Source organism: Gymnoscopelus microlampas, assembly GCF_963454915.1.
Source record: "Gymnoscopelus microlampas genome assembly, chromosome: 21".
Taxonomy (NCBI): domain Eukaryota; kingdom Metazoa; phylum Chordata; class Actinopteri; order Myctophiformes; family Myctophidae; genus Gymnoscopelus; species Gymnoscopelus microlampas.
In genome coordinates this window covers 14,917,936-14,927,331 of record NC_139958.1, presented here as the reverse complement: position 1 = coordinate 14,927,331, position 9,396 = coordinate 14,917,936, and positions in this window count along the sequence as shown.

Genomic DNA, 9,396 nt, shown 5'->3' with positions numbered 1-9,396 from the left:
GAACATCGATCTACTGGGTCGGCCTGAATGATGTCGCTGCAGAAGGTGTTTGGGAGTGGACTGACGGAAGCCCCTATATTCCAATGATAGAGTACGTAAAATATTTTCTTTTATTATTGATTGATTGATTGAATATTTTATTAGGCAAAATGTTTTAAAACAGCACAGTTACATTTAAAATACTTTGTCTAAAAGGTCCGTTCAAAAAAGTTATTTCGGTCTTGTTTCCATTGAAGTCCTTGGTATTCAATTCATAGTCATATATAGTGGCACCAACAGTCTGTATTAAAATGTTTATGAAAATATGGCTGTAAAAACACACTGTCCCTCCCCTCCCCTCTCCTCTCCTCTCCTCTCCTCTCCTCTCCTCTCCTCTCCTCTCCTCTCCTCTCCTCTCCTCTCCTCTCAGGTATTGGAGAAGCGGTCAGCCTGATAACTGGGGTGACCCCCCTGGGGAGGACTGTGGTCAGGTACAAGGAGATCTTGGACATTGGAACGATGAAAACTGCAATGTCAAGAGGCAATACATCTGCAAAATCGTTGACCGTAGGTCCACCAGAACATGTTATTGGCAACAATATAAACACACATGATACTGCCAAACTATTGAAAAGTGTTCAATGAAAAACAGGAAGGTGATTTGATTTGATTTGATTTCTTTTTAACATTTCTCTTTATCTCTCCTCAGCCAATCTTCCCACCACGTGTGACACGGCTAACGGCTGGAGTCAGTATGGCTCCAACTGTTACAAGCTGAAGTCTGAAACCACAAAGAGTTGGTCAGCAGCCAGATATGACTGTGTGAGAGAAGGAGGAGACCTGGTGTCCGTCGCTTCGACTGAAGAAGAGGTGTACGTCATCAGCAGACTGGACCCTTCATATTTCGACCTCTGGCTGGGACTTTCCACACTGGTGAGAGTCCTAAAAGCTGCAGTCCATTACTTTTATGTCCTATATACCCGGGATTCCCTGGTCTCTTGGATAAGAAACCGAATTCGTACCGTTGGCTACTACTTGTTAACCACTTGGAATCTTACCCGACTTGAGGGGTCACAGTGGAAGAGTTGGGAGACCACCTCCAAGCTCCAACCACTGCAGATGTAGCCTACTGGTTAAATGTTATAATATACAGTAGGCCTACATATTGGTTATAATATATTTTCTTTCTTTAAAATAAGTTTCAGGTTGCAGCTTTAATTTATACTCTGTCATATGATGGTTGAAGTGTTTTTTTTGCTGTTGTATTGTAAATGTATTTCTCAAATACATAGGTGAAAATGTTGTTTTTTTGACAGAAATGCAACAGGATATCATGTGAGATTGAAGCTGGCAGCACTGCTTTCACCTGGTCTGATTCTTCCGCTGCTACATTCCGGAACTGGGGGACGGGTGAACCCTCTACAGTGTACGACTGTCATACCATATCTATGTACATTCAATTAACATGTTGACGTGTGTAAGAATGCTTTAGATATTTCAGTGTAATCTATATCGTAATGTATCCAACAGTGATCCAGATGGAGGTTCATGCGCAGCGTTAATCAAAGACTCCTCAGATGAGTTCGGGAAGTGGAGGTCTCATTTCTGTCGACAAGAACGTCCTTACATGTGCAAACGAGGACTCAACAGTAAGACATATGCAAAGAAAACTTTACTAACCCAATCTTTATAGCAGTGTTGATTTCGTCGACAAAAACTATGACGAAAAATGTTTCGTCGACCTTTTTGCACTGACGAAAACTAAATAAAGACTAAATAAAAACTAAGCTATGATGACCAAAACTAAGACTAAATATATTGATAAATTTGTCAACAAATAAAAACTAGACTAAAATGTTAGGGAGTGACAGAAGAAGGGAGTGGAGAAGAGATCCAGTAGAACTAAGACAAGTAATTTTATGATTGGTTGCGCTCGGGTGTTGCGCTCTGAAAATAGCAGATCTACAAGCTCACAACGCGTCGCAGTGCGACGCGTTGTGAGCTTGTAGATCGGCTATTTTCAGCATGCAACCGACTAAAATCTTATGATATTTAGTCGACTAACTAGACAAAAACTAAAACATTTCAGATGACTAAAATATGACTAAAGCTAAATGAAATTTTATTCAAAAGACTATGACTATCAAAATTTGCTGTCAAAATCAACACTGCTTTATATTAACCATGCATGCAAATGTACTAAATGTGACTTATCTTACAATCTTTGTCTGCTCTGCTTCCCTGACTCCTAGCCATCTGCCCTGATGGTTGGCAGAGCTTTAGTGGCAGCTGTTACTGGTTTGTCAGTAATCCTGACCTCCTCACCAACTTTCACGAGTCTCATAAAACGTGTATCCAAATGGGGGCCAACCTGCTAATTATAAACAGGTAAGGAAGAATTGAATTTACATTTAGGCTGCAACCACTACATTTGCTTCATAAGGTCTTCATGTAGGTATTATTTACCCCAGTCTGTCACACGTCACTACATCTCATAGGCCATTGCATGAAATAAAAATTGAGCTACCATTATTTTTATACTTTTTTTTACAGTGCTTTTCTTCCCTTTTTCTCCCAATTTAGTCATTAGGTCAATTCCCAAATCCCTTGTAATGTAGTCCTTTGTCGCTATTGTTTGATCTTAGGTAGGGCATAGGCGAGCATGTGACGTGTCTCCTCCGATACACGTAGTGCTTCTTTTCACCTGACAGTGCAGAGTTTCATCAGGAGGATGTAAGGTGTGAGGAGGAACCCACTGTTCCACCCAGTTCAGCCCCCCCACCCCACTGAACAGGCTCCCCGACCAACCTGTAGGAGTCACTATAGTGCAGGGACAACAATTTACCCTCCCCATCTGACTTCTCACTCTCGAACATGGCCCATTGTGTTTTCTGGAACGCCCAGCCAAGCCAGATGTACCACAGAGCATTTGAAACAACTATTCTCTGCGGTGGTGTAGAGCGCCACCTCTACACCACCTCTGGGGTCCCCAAATTATTTTGGGGAATTGCTTGTGTAGAGCCACAGTATAATTTTTATCTTCTCAGTCTGTGACATTTGTCTTATTCCATTTGTGTAGCATGGAGGAACAGTACTTCATCAATGGATACCTCCCAGATTTCCACCAAACGGATGTTCCTGACATCTGGATCGGTATATCAGGTACTATGTGGTTCTGCAAGAGTGTTGATAGGATTTGTCATGGGTGTGTTAATTATATATTGTATTTAGGAATTAACCTGATGATTATTTTTTCAATTTCTGTGTAATTTTCATAAAGAGTATAAAGAAATATGACATTGTTTTCTCTGTACATTTTCTGTTTTATCATATCACCAGATCAGGACCAAGATGGGACATTTAAATGGGTGGACAAGAGTGTGATCAAAGTATCCAACTGGGGCTCTGGATGGCCCCAAAACACTCCCAACCAATGGGACTGTGGACAGATCTTTACAGGTTAGCATAAGCCTTTTACAACACTTCTGTTACTGTACATTAGGTTCATTATTTCCCCATCACAGCAATATAGATTATTTAGGTAAGAAGTATCTTACCTAACGAAAACTGATGGATAATGGCTGCCATCAGTTTACAGTTCAGCCATTGGCTTACAGAGGTAAAGAAACCAATAATTTGTTTTTTTCAGGGTTTTTTTGCGGGTAAGCAATACTATTATCCCACACATTTTTAAAGTTCTGTGGATTTTGATTATTTGCTTTCATAATTGTTTTTGTCTCAACCTCTGGAGGACCGTAGTTCGAGGGCGAGAGATTACACTTTCTGTCTGTGGCAGTATTTGTTTTTACCAATTATATCACATTGACGGGGTCAGGAGAGAGGGTGAGCATAAATACCAACTGCTCCTGCATTTGCAAGACAGAAAGTGCTTGGGATATTTTTTTTATTGCAAGCCAAGACAAACCAAGACAAGCTGAGACTTGTTCATATTTGGCAAGAACACCATTGTCTATAACGGGTCTTGTGTTCCTCGAGTTGCTGAGCGGGAGAGCGGGTTCAATCAGCTTGGTGCACAAATCAATAAATAATAATAAATACATTAAAAAGGGTTGTTTTCTTTGCTTAACTACAGGAAATTACGCGGGCAAATGGGAAACAACCAGCTGCTTCAAAAGTCTTGGTTATATTTGTGAGATGACCGGTGGTCAGAATGTGAAACCTACTCAAATTCCTGGTTAGTAAGACTTTCTATACCACATTTACACCCTCCTCTGTTATACTGTGTCATTTATCAGACATCAATGATGCATATATATGGATTTAATATTTATATTTATATCAGCCTATGTAATATTTATTATGGAGAAGTAGGACCATGCAAGTAGCAAGTAGCCTACCTCAAAGTGTGCTATTATTAATTTACATACTTTGCTATTTTTCTTTAACCAAAGACTTTTACTCTTGTGTGCTCGTATATAAGAAGAAACACAATAAAACGCTTGAATCTTGAATCTTGGAAGGTTCATTTTATCCCAATAAGTCTAGCCTGGAGCAGATGAAAGCTTAAATAACTAAACAAACAAACAAATACATAAATAAAATAATTAATCATAATATTATGTTCCAGGCTCCCACTGCGACCCTGGATACTTGCTGAATGGAGACTTCTGCTACCACTTTGAGACAGAGACGTCACTAAACTGGAACGATGCCTCCACATACTGCATCAATCAGATGGGAAACCTGGTCAGCTTCCACTCCGCTGAGGATCTCAGCTTCCTGACTGGTGAGTGTCCCAGTCAGTAAATATGGACTAGAATATACTAGAATAGGTGGACTAGAATAGAATAGAATGGAATAGAATAGAATAGAAATACTTTATTAATCCCCGAAGGGAAATGAAGAACCACAGCCGCTCTCATCAGCAAATCACATCCAAGGCAATAGATTTAAGTGATATATTTTAAAAGAGATTGTTATAACACAACAACCACTTACAGGTTGACTTTTAATATTCTATGAGAACTGAACCATCCTGAGAAAGAAAATACTAGCATTATCTTATAAGATAAGATAAGATACATCTTTATTGACCCTGGAGATAAATACAGGTGTATGGGTAGGATACAATCTATTAATGGATACAGACTATCAACTATGACTATGAGAATGAATATACAGTAGGCCCTATGTACAGTGTCAACAGGCTTTCAACAGTGAATATATGAATGAATGCAGTAGTAGTCTATCGAGAGTGAATATACATTTATGAGTGAATAAACGGATATGCCTGCTAAGGATAGCTTTTGAGTACTGTGACATATTATGTCAAGGTTCTGCAGTGTACATCCTAGTAGTAGTTCAGTCAGTAATAATCCAAAAGAACAGACTCAATGCCAAAAAAGTCAAAGCAGTATTTCCCAAACAACATAACAGACAGTGCAGGTCTTAAGTTCTCTGAAACTGTCTTCTTTTTATAACCATAATTTCTATCTGTGCTGTAGCTCACATGCCAGGTGAAGCCTGGGTCGGCATGAGTGACTCTGTGACGGAAGGAACTTGGATCTACACAGATGGAACCCCAGTTGTAAGTGATACGTGTCATAAACTACAGATATTATGAAGATCAACTCAAATGACATCAGTAGCCTAAACAACAAGAGGATTAAACAATTATCATACAAGTGTGTGTGCCTTCTGTAAGGTTTCACTGTCAACTAGTTCTACATTTGGAGTCCTTGGGGGGGTTCCAGGGGGTCCCCAGCAACAGAGTATTTTTTTCACCACTGTATGTATGTACTTCAGGACTTCACGCCCTGGGCTCCTAACCAACCAGACAACTGGCAGGGCAACGAGGACTGTGCCCAAATTAGAGGGATGTCCCACTCTGAACCTGGTACACTCAATGATGACTTCTGTACCGCTACAAAGGAATTCATCTGCAAAAAAGGTTTGGTGCCATCAAATATTGTGTCTGAATGTAAATGTAATTTTCATCACCTTTTTCATATTTGGTATTTATATTGTCCACAGCGGCTGGGCAAGGTCCTCCACCTCAACCTCCGACCTCTGGGCCAGGTAAGGAGATCAATGCTGCTAATAATTACTCATCATGTATGCATTTATACAGGAAGCAGCTGTATGCCAAAACTCATTCTTATTTATATTTATAGTCTTAAATCCTGACACACACACACACACACACACACGTGCGCGCACGCGTGCACACACACACACACACACACACACACACACACACACACACACACACACACACACACACACACACACACACACACACACACACACACACACACACACACACACACACACACACACACACACACACACACAGGTTTCGTAAATGGATGAATGGATGAAGGAATATGTGTTGTTATGACAACTGAATTCAATGAGGTCTCTGTCTGTCTGTCTGTCTGTCTGTCTGTCTGTCTGTCTGTCTGTCTGTCTGTCTGCCTGTGTGTGTAAACAGGATGGAGTGAGAGGTGTGGTTCATGGACAGATGGAACATTCACAGACCACTGCTACCTGTTCAACTTCCTGTCTATGAGGAAGTGGTCTGAAGCACGAGCTGACTGCCTCAACCAGGGAGGAGACCTGGCAAGCATCGAACACCCATTGGAACAAAGCTTCGTCTATTGTAATCCTTCATAGTTTTTATGTTGTACTTTATTGTCCCCTGGTGAGAAATTAAGGTGCCGTAGCACCATGCAGACCCTCTGGGTTGGGATTGGGGTGGGTGGGCTGGCGGGGCACTTCACTTACTATGATGATGAGGTTGATGCACACTGGGACACAGAGGAGCCCATTGTTTTAGTCACAGCTTGGTAAGGGGAACCTCAAGTCTTACAGTCGGGCCACATTTTGATGCTTCAGAAAGCAGGTGAAAAATGACCAGCTGCCGTGTTAGATAGCATCATATCTCTTTCTGGCCTACTTTTGATAATCTAAAATATCACTCATTACAGTTTTAATTTCAATGAAACTAGTTTCCTGCTTTCTCCATCATTTGCATCATTTCTGATTTCTTATTTTAGGACCTATGGTACTGTATGTAGGATTATCATATTCCATGCTCTTTTTCTGTCTCCTCCCAGCCATGGCCAAGCTGGCTCCCACAGGGATCTCTTTGTGGCTGGGAGGCCATGACTCTGTCACCGAGAACGGTTTCGAGTGGACTGATGGCTCACCTTTCAGATACATCCACTGGAGTGGAGGTACAGTATAGACCAATGAAATGACATAGAAACTCGTAACGTTTGATTTATACTTTGTCATATGGTGCTCTGTAGTATGTCAAAAATAACTGTCCTACAAACTCACAATGCTTCACATTGTGACATATTGTGAGTTTGTGTCGGCTATTTATGAGACAAAGTCGTATGAGGGACTATACATTTCCCTTGCTCTCTCTTTCCTCTCAGGCAACCCGGACGATTATTACGGTGAAGACTGTGTCACCATGTACATTGGCTCCGGCAAATGGAATGATGACAATTGTAACTATAAAAGAGGCTACGTCTGCAAGCGAAGAGGTAAGATCTATTAGTGGTATTGTCTTCATTTCCATTTAACGGGCAGATCGAAGCTTGTCTTGTAACACTGTTTTTGTTCTTTCAGCAAACACACCCGAGCCTCCACCACCTCATGACGGTACGTATGACGGCCATCTGTTGGCTGCTTTCACTCCTAGAATGTTTTTGAAACCTGTTGACTGGAGGAGCATAAAATGGAACAGAGCGCACGCACACACACACACACACACACTCCACAGATTGATGCTGTAAGTTAGATCCCCAGATACTGTATACATTGTACGGTAGTGTCTTCTTTAGTGACTTCATATGGTTAATAGTTAATACAATGTGTAATATGTCAACGGTTTGTTGTGTAGGGTTTCAGACTGCACTGGTGTGCCAGGGCTCCTCTGCCGCGCTTCACTGTGAAGAGGGAAGTGTCATCAACCTCCAGTCAGCGTTCTATGGACGCAGGAGTGACGACATCTGTCCTCACCTCGATGGATCAGGAGCAGGTACAGGACCCCTCACAGGAAGACCATCACAAATGCTGAGCAATTCTGACCGAGACACAGGCTACTGAAGTTTTTCATGAATTTAACAGTGTCTTTAAATTGTCAAAGTATCAATACTGCAATGTAGTAGTATTCCGTTACAAGTGAAAGTTTGGAATACAAAATTTACTTGAGTAAAAGTACAAAAGTATTGGTATCAAAACGTACTTAAAGTAGCAAAAGTAAAAGTACTTAAATGTTTGAAAATAGCAGATCTACAAGCTCACAACACGTCGCGATGCGTTGTGAGCTTGTAGATCGGCTATTTTCCTATGTGTAAATAGGGCTGAAGTGGTTAACTTACATCTGAAAAGTAACTAGTACCTAAAGTTTTCTAATAGTGGAGTAAAAGTACAATAGTTGCCTCCGAGATGTGGTGGACTAGAAGTAAAAGTATAGACAATTGGAAATACTCCAGTAAAGTAAAAGTACCTCAAAATTGTACAGTAAAGGATTAAAGACTCCCGAGGGGGATAAAACGCAATTAAAATGGACGACATAAATCTTCTGCATTATAGACTTCATATTCAACCTTGTGATCCCAATAACAGGTCATCGTTAAAACAACATTTTTACAATGTAAATGCTACGTATAAAAATGGTGTATTGTATTCAGACAGTCACACCTGAGGACAGAGACATTTCCCCTAATGAAGTGTTTTGTCAGATAAGTTGGAATAGTTACTCAACTTTCTCGATTTGCTTTTTTCCCCCACAAATCATATATTTTTTAATTCAAGTGGCAATAGGCTATATTTTGTATGCTTCTGGCAATAGGCTATAATCAGACACAATGCCAATACACTGAAAAAAAAACCTTCTTGGTTGGATAACAATAGATTATAGTCCGTGTCCAATTCACTAAGACTCTTGGACACCCCCACTCGAAAACTGTAGTGGCATACATTTGTAGAGTTAATTCAAATAAAAATCACATCCATGTGTCTTCTGAAATGTATCCGTTTATTAAGAAATACTTGACAAACACTTTTAACATAATTAAAATAGGTTAAGATCAGAGAAGTCACTGCAGTAAACTCCTTAAACCCACTCACAAATAGGTTAAGAACAAAACAAAACAGTCACAGCAGTAAAACCTTAAAACCTGTATAAACACTTTAAAACTGAATATCAGTTATAGAATGTGTGAAAACCACTTTTAAACAGATTGCAGTGTCCACAGAAACATAAATAAAACTATGCAACAAACTCCGAATTTGACACGGCAGCTACTACTATCACACATTTAAAATCAAATTAATACATAACACAACATAAAAAAAAAGACAACACACTGATAGATGAGAGCTTTGTGTCTGTTGTGCAAGGGAGGCACATTAAGTCAGTAACCACATTGAATGGAG